We start from the raw sequence: 10,961 nt of genomic DNA on the forward strand, positions 1-10,961 counted from the left end.
AGGCTGACTGCCCCGCCGCCGCCGCACGCCCCGGCCCGGCCCGGCCCGGCCCGGCCCCGCCGCCCACCGCGCCGCGCCCCGCCCCGGGCGCCCGCCGCCCCGCCCCAGCCCGCCCCGGCCCGCCCCGGCCCGGCCGCCTCCCCCCGCCGGCAGCAGCGCTAGGGGTAAACAAGGTGAAGCGACTTGGGGCTGTTCAGCAGTCGGGTGGGTTGCCCTTGCGGTTGGGGGTGAGATGTTAACTAATTAATTGTAATTAGTAATAACTTCCAAACTCGAGAAAGAACGAAGCTTCCTAAAAGAAGAGTGGCTGTTGTATGCGGATGCTGGGTGCGTTGCATGTGCCGGAGCCGCAGCGGGCGTGTTTGGTTTCTCTTTTTGTCAATGAAGAAATTGCTTTTTTTTTTTTCTCTCTCTTTTTTTTCCTGCGGGCAGCGTGGGGCTGTACGTCCTTAGAGCAGCCGCAGCTGCAGCCATGTGAAAGGGGTGTTCCCTTCAAAGCAACGACAGGAAAATATATATATATATATATATATATATATATATATATATATATATATATATATGTATAAAAGATGAAATGAACAGTAAGAAGACAGGGAGGTGTGGGAAGCAGTGCTCTAGCCCGTGGCCATTGCCTGGCAGGGCAGAGGAGCCCTTCTGCGGGGAAATGTCAAAAGGCAGGCTGTGTCCTGGCTCCCTTGCTCTCACATCAGGATAGAGAAGAGTCAGAAATGGGAGAAGAGAGATTTTGGGGATGGTGGTGGTGAAGTCACCATCCCTGGAGGTGTTCAACAAATGTGGAGATGAGGCACTGAGGGCAATGGTTTAGTGGGCATTGGTAGTTCGATTAAATTATTTTAGTGGTCTTTTCTAACCTTAATGATTGTGTGCTTTAGATGATCACTCACGGTGGTGAGGCACTGGAACAGGTTGCCCAAGGAGGCTGTGGATGCCCCATCCCTGGAGATATTCAAGGCCAGGCTGGGTGTGGCTCTGGGCAGCCTGGTCTGCTGGTTGGTGATCCTGCACATAGCAGGGGAGTTGAAACTAGATCACTGTGGTCTTTTTCAACCCAGGCCATTATATGATTCTATGTTGCTGGTGAATCAACGGAGCCTGATAATAATGAAAAGGCCTTGGTGGCAAAATTACTCAGAGGATAACTTTCAGACAAAGAAATGCCTCTGAGCAGGGCTGCGGAGAGGCTGTAGAGATTCCCCTACAGTGGACTGGTCTTGGCAGGGAAGGCATAGACATGGATGCAATGAGGGTAGTTGTCATGGCATCACACTTACCTCATCGCTCCTCATCCATGTAAGGGGCTCTCCGTGCTGTGTTAGGTAGCTGTAAAAGGAAGACTACTGACAAAGGATTGTTGCAGTGCTGAATTAACCTTAGAATGGGGCAGATGAGCCTCAGACAGCAGATATTATTGAGATTTGGTCTTGGTGAATGTTTCAGTGGAGAAGGACACAGAAGCAGTGATCTGCAGCAGTCTCTAGGATGACCTGCAAACCCAGTCTTTGCTATTTGCCTCAAAATAAAGAGGTGTTTCCCCCCATTCTTCAGTTGTTCCCTTCACCTCTGAATTCCCTGTAACTCTCCAATACCATTTTTAGAAATGGGATGAGCAGTGCCGGATATTGAATCATTGCAAATAAGGACAAGCCATAAAGTTATGCAATTTGCTCTCCAGTCTCACATCCTGTGATCCAAATCAAACATTCTTTTCTTAGTAGATGGCTTTTTACACAATTTCTGCCTTCTTCCCCCCCCCACCCTATACTCCTGACTATGACAAAACATGAGAGACCTAAGCTCTTGCACCAATCTCTGTTCTTTGAGCCAGTGTTTTCTTTTCTCTTGCTTAGTTTCCCAGCACTAGCTGAAGCCACAGACCCTAGCAGATCTGGAGAGGATTCACAGAGCCTCCAAGGCTAGCAGGAGAAATGAGTGAAAGGAGATGGATGAAAAAATCTGGATTACTCTAAGATTCTTGTTGGAAATTCATGATTTTTAATGGAATCTGAAGCAGTGATTCATAGTGGAAGGGGATACATTTGCTGTAAATGTAACTATTCAGTTTTGGAAGGAAGAAGTTACACATTTCAGTTTCTGATTTTACTCCTACCCTTCCATGCCTCTTAGAGTAGCAATGATACATGTCTATCCATGAGGTCAATTTAGCTTTTCCAGTATAATTTGAAAATTATACTTTAATTTCTTTGGTATCTTTCTCCAAACCTAAAACTTCATAAACATTACTTCTACAGATATGTCAGTGAAAATATTAGCATTTCAATCTGATGTTAAAGGAACAAACTCTGAATGAACAGTATATGCCTTATTGAGACATTAGGTGAATATAATGCTGTGTCTGTTTTTACTGATGTAATAATTCATATCAATTGTAGAGCAAAATCAGCATATTATATTTGAGATATGAAAAGGAGTCAAGCCCTAAAAGTCAGATCAAAGTCCATAGACCAGCTCAGCAATAAAGTTTTGTCTATCTATCTGCTGCCTGCCTTGGCATGTGGCAAAATGATCATAATATCCTCATGATCTTTTTGAAGCTACCTCTGTTGTCAGAATGCTGGTTTCCTCCTTGCCATCAAATGAGCTGGGGGAGATTCCTTTTGAGATTGTTTACGGGATGACTTTTCATCTCTGGGCTTCACTGTGCTGACCTACCTTGTCTGGAAGCTGTCACCTAGAGAGAATCCTATTAGAAGTTTCTTTATCTTTTAAATGCATTCTGCAATTTATTTATTTATTTTTTTATTTTGATTATCATGTCCACTATTGAAGTGCTGAGTTCATTCTCTGGAATGGCTCTTCCTGAAGGAAATACAGGTCAGTGTCAGGGGACAGAACCTCATTTTTTGCTTTTCCTACTTTTTTTGGAGAACAAGGTGCGCCTATGAAGGAGGCCTTCCATTTTTATGTTATAGAAAGTGTGAACCAAGCTCTCCTCTTTTCTGTACCCAAGGCTTATGTTTGGGCAAGCAGCAACAATAGATATTGAAATTGGAGTTTACTGTATCAGGGACTAAGAAAAAATGTTAAGTGAAAAGACACATAATAATGTGATAAACATTAACCTTGTGGAAGGGAAAGAGAAGTATCTTTTTTGTAACTTGTAACTCTGACTTTCAATATGCTTTATCTTTTAGCATCTGCTTTTGCGCATATGGACACTGTGTGGACAGGAGCCAACCCTTCTTCCCAAGCTGACAGCAGTCTTTCTTCCATTGATGTCAATGAGCTTAGATCAGAGCAGAAGTCTTGTGAGTGATCAAAGACAGTTCTACATAAAAAAGATTTCCTTTTCCAGGTCAGTCTGCTCCTTGTCCCTTTACAGAAAATATATTATCAGCATACAAACGCAAGCCGGAAAAAAAAAGGATAATAATTTTTGAAGTGGTAAAATAAAGACCTTCATTTTATTTTTTGCTGATTTACAAAGTGCAGGGCTGAGCCTGTTGGGAGCATTAAACAACTATTAAGTGTTGAAAAATGTCATATTGAGAAGACAGCCTCATTCCAGCAAAATTAATCAAAATAGCTAGCTCAAAATATGCTTGTGAGTACCTTCTCATCAGTTGTCAAGACTGAATCTCCTTGCCAATTTGAATATAATTTTCTATTTTCTGTAAGAAAAATTTTAATCATTTGCTATGGAACTCTAGTGTGCTAGTAAGACACGTTAAGCAAAATGGTAAATTGTGGGACAGTAAGGGAATATGTCTTTCTTCTATACATCAAAAAGGGTAATTCAAGTACACAGAGAAAAGCATCTGTTCTTCAAAAAGAGGTGAAGAGGTGTGAGGTGTGATTTTTGCATGTGGTATAGGAGTCCTCTTTTTTTCTTTTTTTCTTTTTTTTTTTTGTGTGTGTGTCTGAATGAGCTACTAATGAGGGGGAACTCAACAAGAAACACTCATTTGCATGAACTGCACGTGAGGGGCTTACATGCATGTTCAAGAAGGGTAGAACAAAGCATGTTGGGATAAATACCTGTGCGTATTATCTGTAGTCAGAATCAAGCCTTAGGCTAAATTCTTCACTCAGATAATAATAAAATAAATCAAAATAAAGTGTTGTTGAATAACACAATTTAAAAAAAAAAAAAAAAAAGACAACACTCCACAATCTAATTTACGTACTGAAGACAGTTAAATTAGGCAAAGAGGAGCAGGTCCAACATTTCTGCAAACTGCCTTTCTGATATGTTGTACAGAAATTGTAAAGAAATTTAGCTGTTAGCTGAAGTGTGAGGTTTGTCTCCATGTGCTTATTCAGCTGGAATTCAAGAAGTGTCTCAGTTGTGTGCAGGACAAATCTGTGCATATAGGAGGGTGTTCTGCCTAGGAGGGAAACCAGTTCTCAGCTCAAAAACAGCAGTCTTTATTTCTGTTTCCAGATCCCAGTGACATGTTAGATCTTTCAGTGATACTATCACATAGCCAAGTTTCAGTGTGGCCATGACCACAGTATGTTTGCAGCCTACCCAGTCCTGCTAGTTTGGAAAGCTCCATCACTATGTCAGATGTGTTACTGATGGGTCTCAGATAGCATGAGGAACAGCAAATCAGCTGTAGAAATCACAACACTGCCCTCCAAATCAGCCTGTCAAGACTGTGGGTTGTTGGCTATCCTAGACAGACCTTACATCTCCCTGTTACCACTAGCTCTGACTATTCAGGGATGGCACCATTCCCAGAAAAGTGGTTCTGTTATGTATATCCATATTAATGTTATACCTCACTAATTGAGATCAATCTCTGTGGTGGAATTCCCTTCTGAACAGTCTTTTATTTTTTTTCCCCGCACAGGACTTCCAGCCCCCTTTTAGCTGTGTAAAAGTACCTGTAAGAAAAGCATGCACTCATCACATGTAATAGTGGGAATGCTTTTATATTTCCTGCATTTTAAGTCATGCTATTATTATTGACAGAAAACAAACAAACTAATAAAAACTGATGGGTTTGTTTCTTTTAAATGGGCCAAGTGAGTAGAGCACATGATGATCATCCATGATGATCAAGAAGAGGAATGTTGAGTTTTCACTTTATGGGGAATCCTTTATATGCAAAAGGAGCAATGAAATAGTACGACTAGTTGTTCCTAACCTTTTGGAATTGAACATACTCATATGGACTCTGAGTTGCTCTTAACATGTCCCTTCTTTTAGAAAGATACAGTGCCCATTTGTTTCTTTAGGAATGAATTGCCATGGGGAGTTATTTTCCAGTCAAGCATACAACCTGAACATGATTTCTTTTAAGCCATATTTTGCTACCTCATTTGCACTCATCAGTATGAAGCTGGTAGAGGCGTATGTGAGAAGAAAACCTGATAACTGGATGTGTTTCTAGGATATGTTCTCCAAAATTTCTTTGCAATTTGCATTGCCAGCCTTTGGACAGCACTGAAAAATGAGCAGGTTCACTAAACAGAGCTGAAATGAAACATCATCCCTATCATTCACAAAACACAAGAAACTTCCCTTAGCCAAGTCTGTATCCCATTCCTCACTCAGAAGGTTTTTATTTTATTTATTTTAAAATAGTCGTTGATGCAGTTTGCATAGTTGCATTCACAGATGGTAAGGCTGTAAGCCATCTTATAACCAATTCTGACTCTTCATCATGGGTCATGAGCTCACCTACAACTTATTCCCACTTGAGCAAGAGCAGGGCTTAAGACTAGAAAAGGCATTTGATTCTATCACATTGTGTTGTAAATGATTGCAGTTGTTACTTATCCTTAATGCAACTAAAATTATGTGCTTTCAGCTCTGTACTAGATTTCTTTGTATATTTTTCCATCAGAGTGGAATGTCCCCTGTTAGACACTGCCTGTTCCACATAAAAGCACTTACAAACTATAATCAAGTTATTCTTTAGCTTTTACTGTGACATGCTAAATCTAAGTAGACTTATACTGTGGTTTTGCTCCATTCTACAACCTTACTTTTTTTTCATTCATATCCTCATGGTTCTTCTCAGAACTACCTCTAGTTTGCCAACATCCTTCTTAAGTTGCTGACATCAGTGCTGACATTATTCCAGTAGCTTTCACCAATGCCAAACACTGAAGTAATACAAGCTCTTGATTCCCCTTGATACCGTCCTCTACGCATAGCATAAGATTAAACTGCCCTTTTTTGAAGCTCAGTTTCAGAGGGTTCTTGAGCTTAGCTAGATGTCTACCAGGACTGCCTGTTCATTTTTCAATTTCATTTTCCCAAAGAAGAACTCATCTCATGTAAAAGCCTGTGATTTTTGTTCCTAAATGGATACTTTACATTGGGTTATATGCAAGATGCGTGCTCTCTCTTTGGCATCTCCTCTTCAAGCAGTGTCTAAAAGGCCTTTATCAGAAAATGCCCACTTCCAGATTGTGGTTTGTTGAAAAATATTATTTGCATTGGCATTACTTTCTCCTGCACTGCCAATAGCATTATGAATAAGCACAAAGCTGATAAGAAGTTCCAGCAGAACCCAGTCTCATATCCCCACATTACATTGGCCTGATAGATTTAGAATTACCTTGTTTGAAAACAATTCAGTTTGCTATGTATGCTCATCATATTAGTTCTGATTTCTGACAGTCTCTTGTGATACTGTATGGCAAATGCACTCAAAATCAAAATATATAATATTACCACAATTGCTTTTATCCATCAAAGTTGTATTATCATAAAAATAGCATATTAATTTGATAAGATCTTTCTTCCATTAATCTGTGTTGATTGCCATTAATTAAATTGCACTGTTTTTTAATACTTTATTAATTGACTTTCCTATCAGCAGCTCCATCGCTCTGCCTGGAATAGACGTCAAACTGACAGGCCTATAATTACCTGGTTGTCCTATTTTGTCTGTAGAATTATCGGTAAAATACTTAACTTTCTTCCAGTACTTCCTCAGAAATATGATGTTTTTATCCAGCTTGGGCTTCTCTCCTAATCATGGCTTTTTGAGGATCTAGTGAAGTTTTTCTGAGTTGCTCTGACTAATTATTCACATTTTTGTTGGTTTAAATTTTCTTATCCAGTCTGGCTGATACATCCCTTACTTGTTTTTGGCTTTGAGAAATGAATCTTTCAAGGCAAAAGCATAAATTTTGCTGGTTAGCACTTTAACCTGCTTACACATATAACATGTAAAATGCATTAAAAAGACACATAAAACATAAAACCAAGTCATTACCACTTCCACCTAAGCAAACTTTAGATTTTGTGGTTAATATTTCCCTGTCAGGATGAGGTCTAATGCAGAAGTTTCCCATGCCAGATACAGCTCTTTTTGAGTCAGGAAGTTGTTTTGTGTATTTTTTCTTGAAAATCCAAGAATGCTTTAGTACTTGCATCATGAGACATCCCTTTGCTCTCCCTTCAGACTTATCTTGCCAAGACTGAAAATGCCATATATAGTGAAAGGCTTTTAAAAGGCTAATCTGGAAGGTCACCCTACACCCAGAGGTAGAGCTGGTTAGATGAGCCAGTTCTGAGTTGTTTGGAATAAAGCCTTCATGGTATACGAGCAGCACTGCCATGCTGCTGGCACTGAAAACTGAAGTCCATGGGAAAGCTAAAATCTGAGTAGTATTCCTTGAGTGCTGGCCTGATGTATTAATGAGAGAGAGTTACTGTCCGTCACGCTTCTGGCTCATTGCTGTGTTGTTTCTGCCCAGGTGTGTCCTAGCTTTCAAAAGATAAGTATCGGTTCTGCCATTATTTGAAGGGGGGGGGGAGGGAAAAAAAGAGAGAATGAGATCACTTCATTGTCTGTCTGCATCTGAGCTTTGGCTGCAGGTAGCAGAGGACTCTTTCAGGTCCCATGGAGCATGAAGACTAGTAGCTCTGCAGGCACCAGCCTATGCCTCTGTGTTTGCAGAGTGCTTCCTGTTTGGACTTCCATGAGCTTTTTTTTAATCCTTCACTTGCTTAAGTGATGGTTCAACTGGACAAAAGGTATGTATCTTTTGTTATCTTCAAGGAGAGATGTATAAAGATGTTAAAAACACAAGAATGGCTGTGCAAAGCCAGACTGATGGTCTGTCTAGCCCAGTATTCTCTTTATGACATGCACCAACAGTAAGCATTCATGGGAGGGGATAACAGTGCAGTCTCAAAGCAGTCTCTCGGGCCCTTTCCCTGGTGATTTTCTCATTGAACCAGCAGCAATGCCTTTCCATTCGATATCCATCACTGGCATTTTCTTCAGTGAATTCTTCTGATTTGCTTTTGAGCCCTCAGACACGCTTAGCAACCACAGCATCCTGTGGCCAGGCATTCCATAACTTAATTGTATATATGAAGAAGTAACTCTTTGTTTGAACTTCTGTCATTCAGGCCTCCTAATTTCATTTGATACCCCCCTGTTACTGTGCTAGAGGAGGCAGCAAAGAGTAATTCCATACTTACTTTCTCTCTGCCATTCATGATTTTATAGACCCTATATTATATCCTCTTTTCCCAGATGAAGAATCTCAGTCCTTTTAGCAATTCTTTTTATGAAAAAAAAAAAAAAAAAAAAAAAAAATCTCATTTCACTGTTCTTTTTCTACTTCTATTATATACTTTGGGAATCCTGCACAGTATTCAGGATGCAGAAGCGTTATGGATTTATAGTGACACAGTTGGCCTCTAGATTGTTCTGTATCTGTTTCCAGCAGTTGTTGATGTTGACTTGTTTTTCTCACCACTGTGAATTGTTCTGCTGAATGTGACAATCTGTGACTATGGCTGTGTGTCATGACTCCAAGATCTTTGTGTCCCCTCAGTGATTAAGACCAGATCAGAGCTCACTGATGGGTCAGTATTTATTCCCCCATGTGAACTGTTTTGCATTTGTCAACACTGGTTTGCCTCTGCCATTTTATTACCCAATGCTTCCATAGCATAAGGCATCTCTACAACTCTTCAGAATCAGATTTTGTTCTTGTTACACCACATAAACAAACATTGCAGGCAATGTTATTTGTTCTCATTTTCTAATGGTTTTGAAAATAGCCTACAGTACAGTATATGTGTTAGGTATTCAGAAAGGGTAGCACCTGATACCACAGAGTAATGCCAGAACCAACCACCAGGGCAGCATATGGATTCATCCTCTCAAAAGGAGAGAGAAGGAGCTCTGAAAAGAGACCTCAGTCTTCTTACTGGCCTTTTGGAGCTTCAGAGATAGCCTTGACTCCTTCACTTCTCTTCAAGAAAGTTGAAGTGTGTTAGTGAGGTACCTGAACTGAAATCAGAATCCCCTTGGGCTTCATCAGTAGCCAACAGTGGTGTTCATTGCAGGTAAGCCAAATTCTGGGTGTGCTAAAATGAAATTCTCAGTCTCTTTCCATCAACCAGAAGAGAAAATTCTCCATTCTCAAGCATTCAAGGGGGAAATTACAGCAAGATGGGATAGATCCAGACTTCAGTATGCAGGCTTTTTTTTTTTTTTTTTTTTTTTTTTTTTTTTTTGTGTGTGTGAATTGTAGACTGTGCAATTTTGCAAGCACAAGGAAAGCAAAGTTATAAGGTATCACCTAGGCTGGAACACTGACTATTTGAAGCATGTTATAGCTGATCTATAATTCACATACTTATTTTGACAGGCCAGCTCTTGTTAGTTTTCAGTGGGTGTGGGAGGAAATAGCAGTGCATAAAACTTGCACATTACTAATACCATTGCCATATAAAACAAATATTTGAATAGGAAGTTTCAGAAATGATTCAGTGCTCTAGCTACAGAGTATCCTACAGGATTTTTTTTTTATAGTAACAGAACTAATGAAAAGCAAATCCTGTTTCTGTACCATGGGCATAGGGTGGTCCCAGTGTAGCAGAGCAGAAGTGATACTGTGTCTCAGGGATAGAAAAAGCAGCCCCTACAGATTGCTGGCCCCCTTGGGTGAGCAAAGCTTGCTTTGAAAGGACTCCTTGAGCTGAGAGGTTGCTGTATGCTTTTTAAGTGACTGTACCAGATCGTGTGTGGGTGCAGCAGACAGGGGCTAAAAGCCCTGGGCTGCAATACAGAAGCAATTGAAAAGCTTCTCTGTTGTTGCTGTTCCACTGACTGCAAAGAAAAACTCTCTTACCACCCCTGCAGACTATTCTAACCACATCCTTTGAAGGTACTGAAGCTATTTAACTCACTTAACTCAAAGTTTTCTCAGCATTAAGTCATAACTTTAAAGCTACAGGATGAGGAGACAATTGTTACGTCAGTAACAACATTTCATTCAGATGCTTTCATAAGTGGAGGATTTCTAGGTGCTAAAATGTGATATGACCACCAGACAAGGAAGCCAAAATATCACTTTGAAAATAACCTCCTTCACAACATAATTTTTTAGTTTACAGGGAACAATTTGCAAGAAGTTTGGTTCCAGATCTCCTATCAGAAATGCAGTTCTTCCCCTGCACAGTGCTGTTGGGTTGCACAGAGAATCAGCCTGCAGTTTGGAGCAGAAGTATTGCCTTTGTCTTGTGTCTCGTGTCTTGTGTCTCATCTTGTATCCTGTGCATACTTTATCACAAAAATTCTTGGAAATTTCTCATTTTACATGTTGAACAATTAAAAAAAAAAAAAAAAAAAAAAAGCACTTCATTAACTCCTGGAGAATTCACATTTCTTCTGATGCAACAATGAAAGGGGATGTGTGCATCTATGAAGCTGAGACACATTTTACTCATCTCTAGCAGAACTTTGATAACCTCTACTACGTGCAATACAATGTTGTCTGATGTTCAACAATGTGATCAAGGACTTTTTTTTTTTTCAATTTTCAGTTACTTTAATAATGTTGATGTTGATGAATGTATAATTGTTTTTTGATTATGGAAAATCCACCTCAGAGCGGGGAATCCCTTTTATCTTTCTGATATATGGAAAAGTCTGCATCTCTTATCTGCGCTTTGTTCCTAGAATCATTTTTAGATTGAAATGTACTATACT

General features: G+C 40.1%; 1 long non-coding RNA gene across 1 annotated transcript; it reads left to right on the forward strand.

Annotated features, from left to right (window-relative positions):
- Positions 1–7,773: 7,773 nt before the first annotated feature.
- On the forward strand, positions 7,774–10,605 carry LOC128072780 (uncharacterized). The gene is made up of 2 exons (XR_008202449.1): positions 7,774–9,313; positions 10,360–10,605. It is a non-coding gene; the product is annotated as an uncharacterized LOC128072780 (long non-coding RNA).
- The last annotated feature ends 356 nt before the right edge of the window (positions 10,606–10,961 follow it).

The sequence above is a fragment of the Tympanuchus pallidicinctus genome, unplaced genomic scaffold (genome assembly GCF_026119805.1).
Source record: "Tympanuchus pallidicinctus isolate F22 unplaced genomic scaffold, pur_lepc_1.0 scaffold1, whole genome shotgun sequence".
In the NCBI taxonomy this organism is placed as follows: Eukaryota; Metazoa; Chordata; class Aves; order Galliformes; family Phasianidae; genus Tympanuchus; species Tympanuchus pallidicinctus.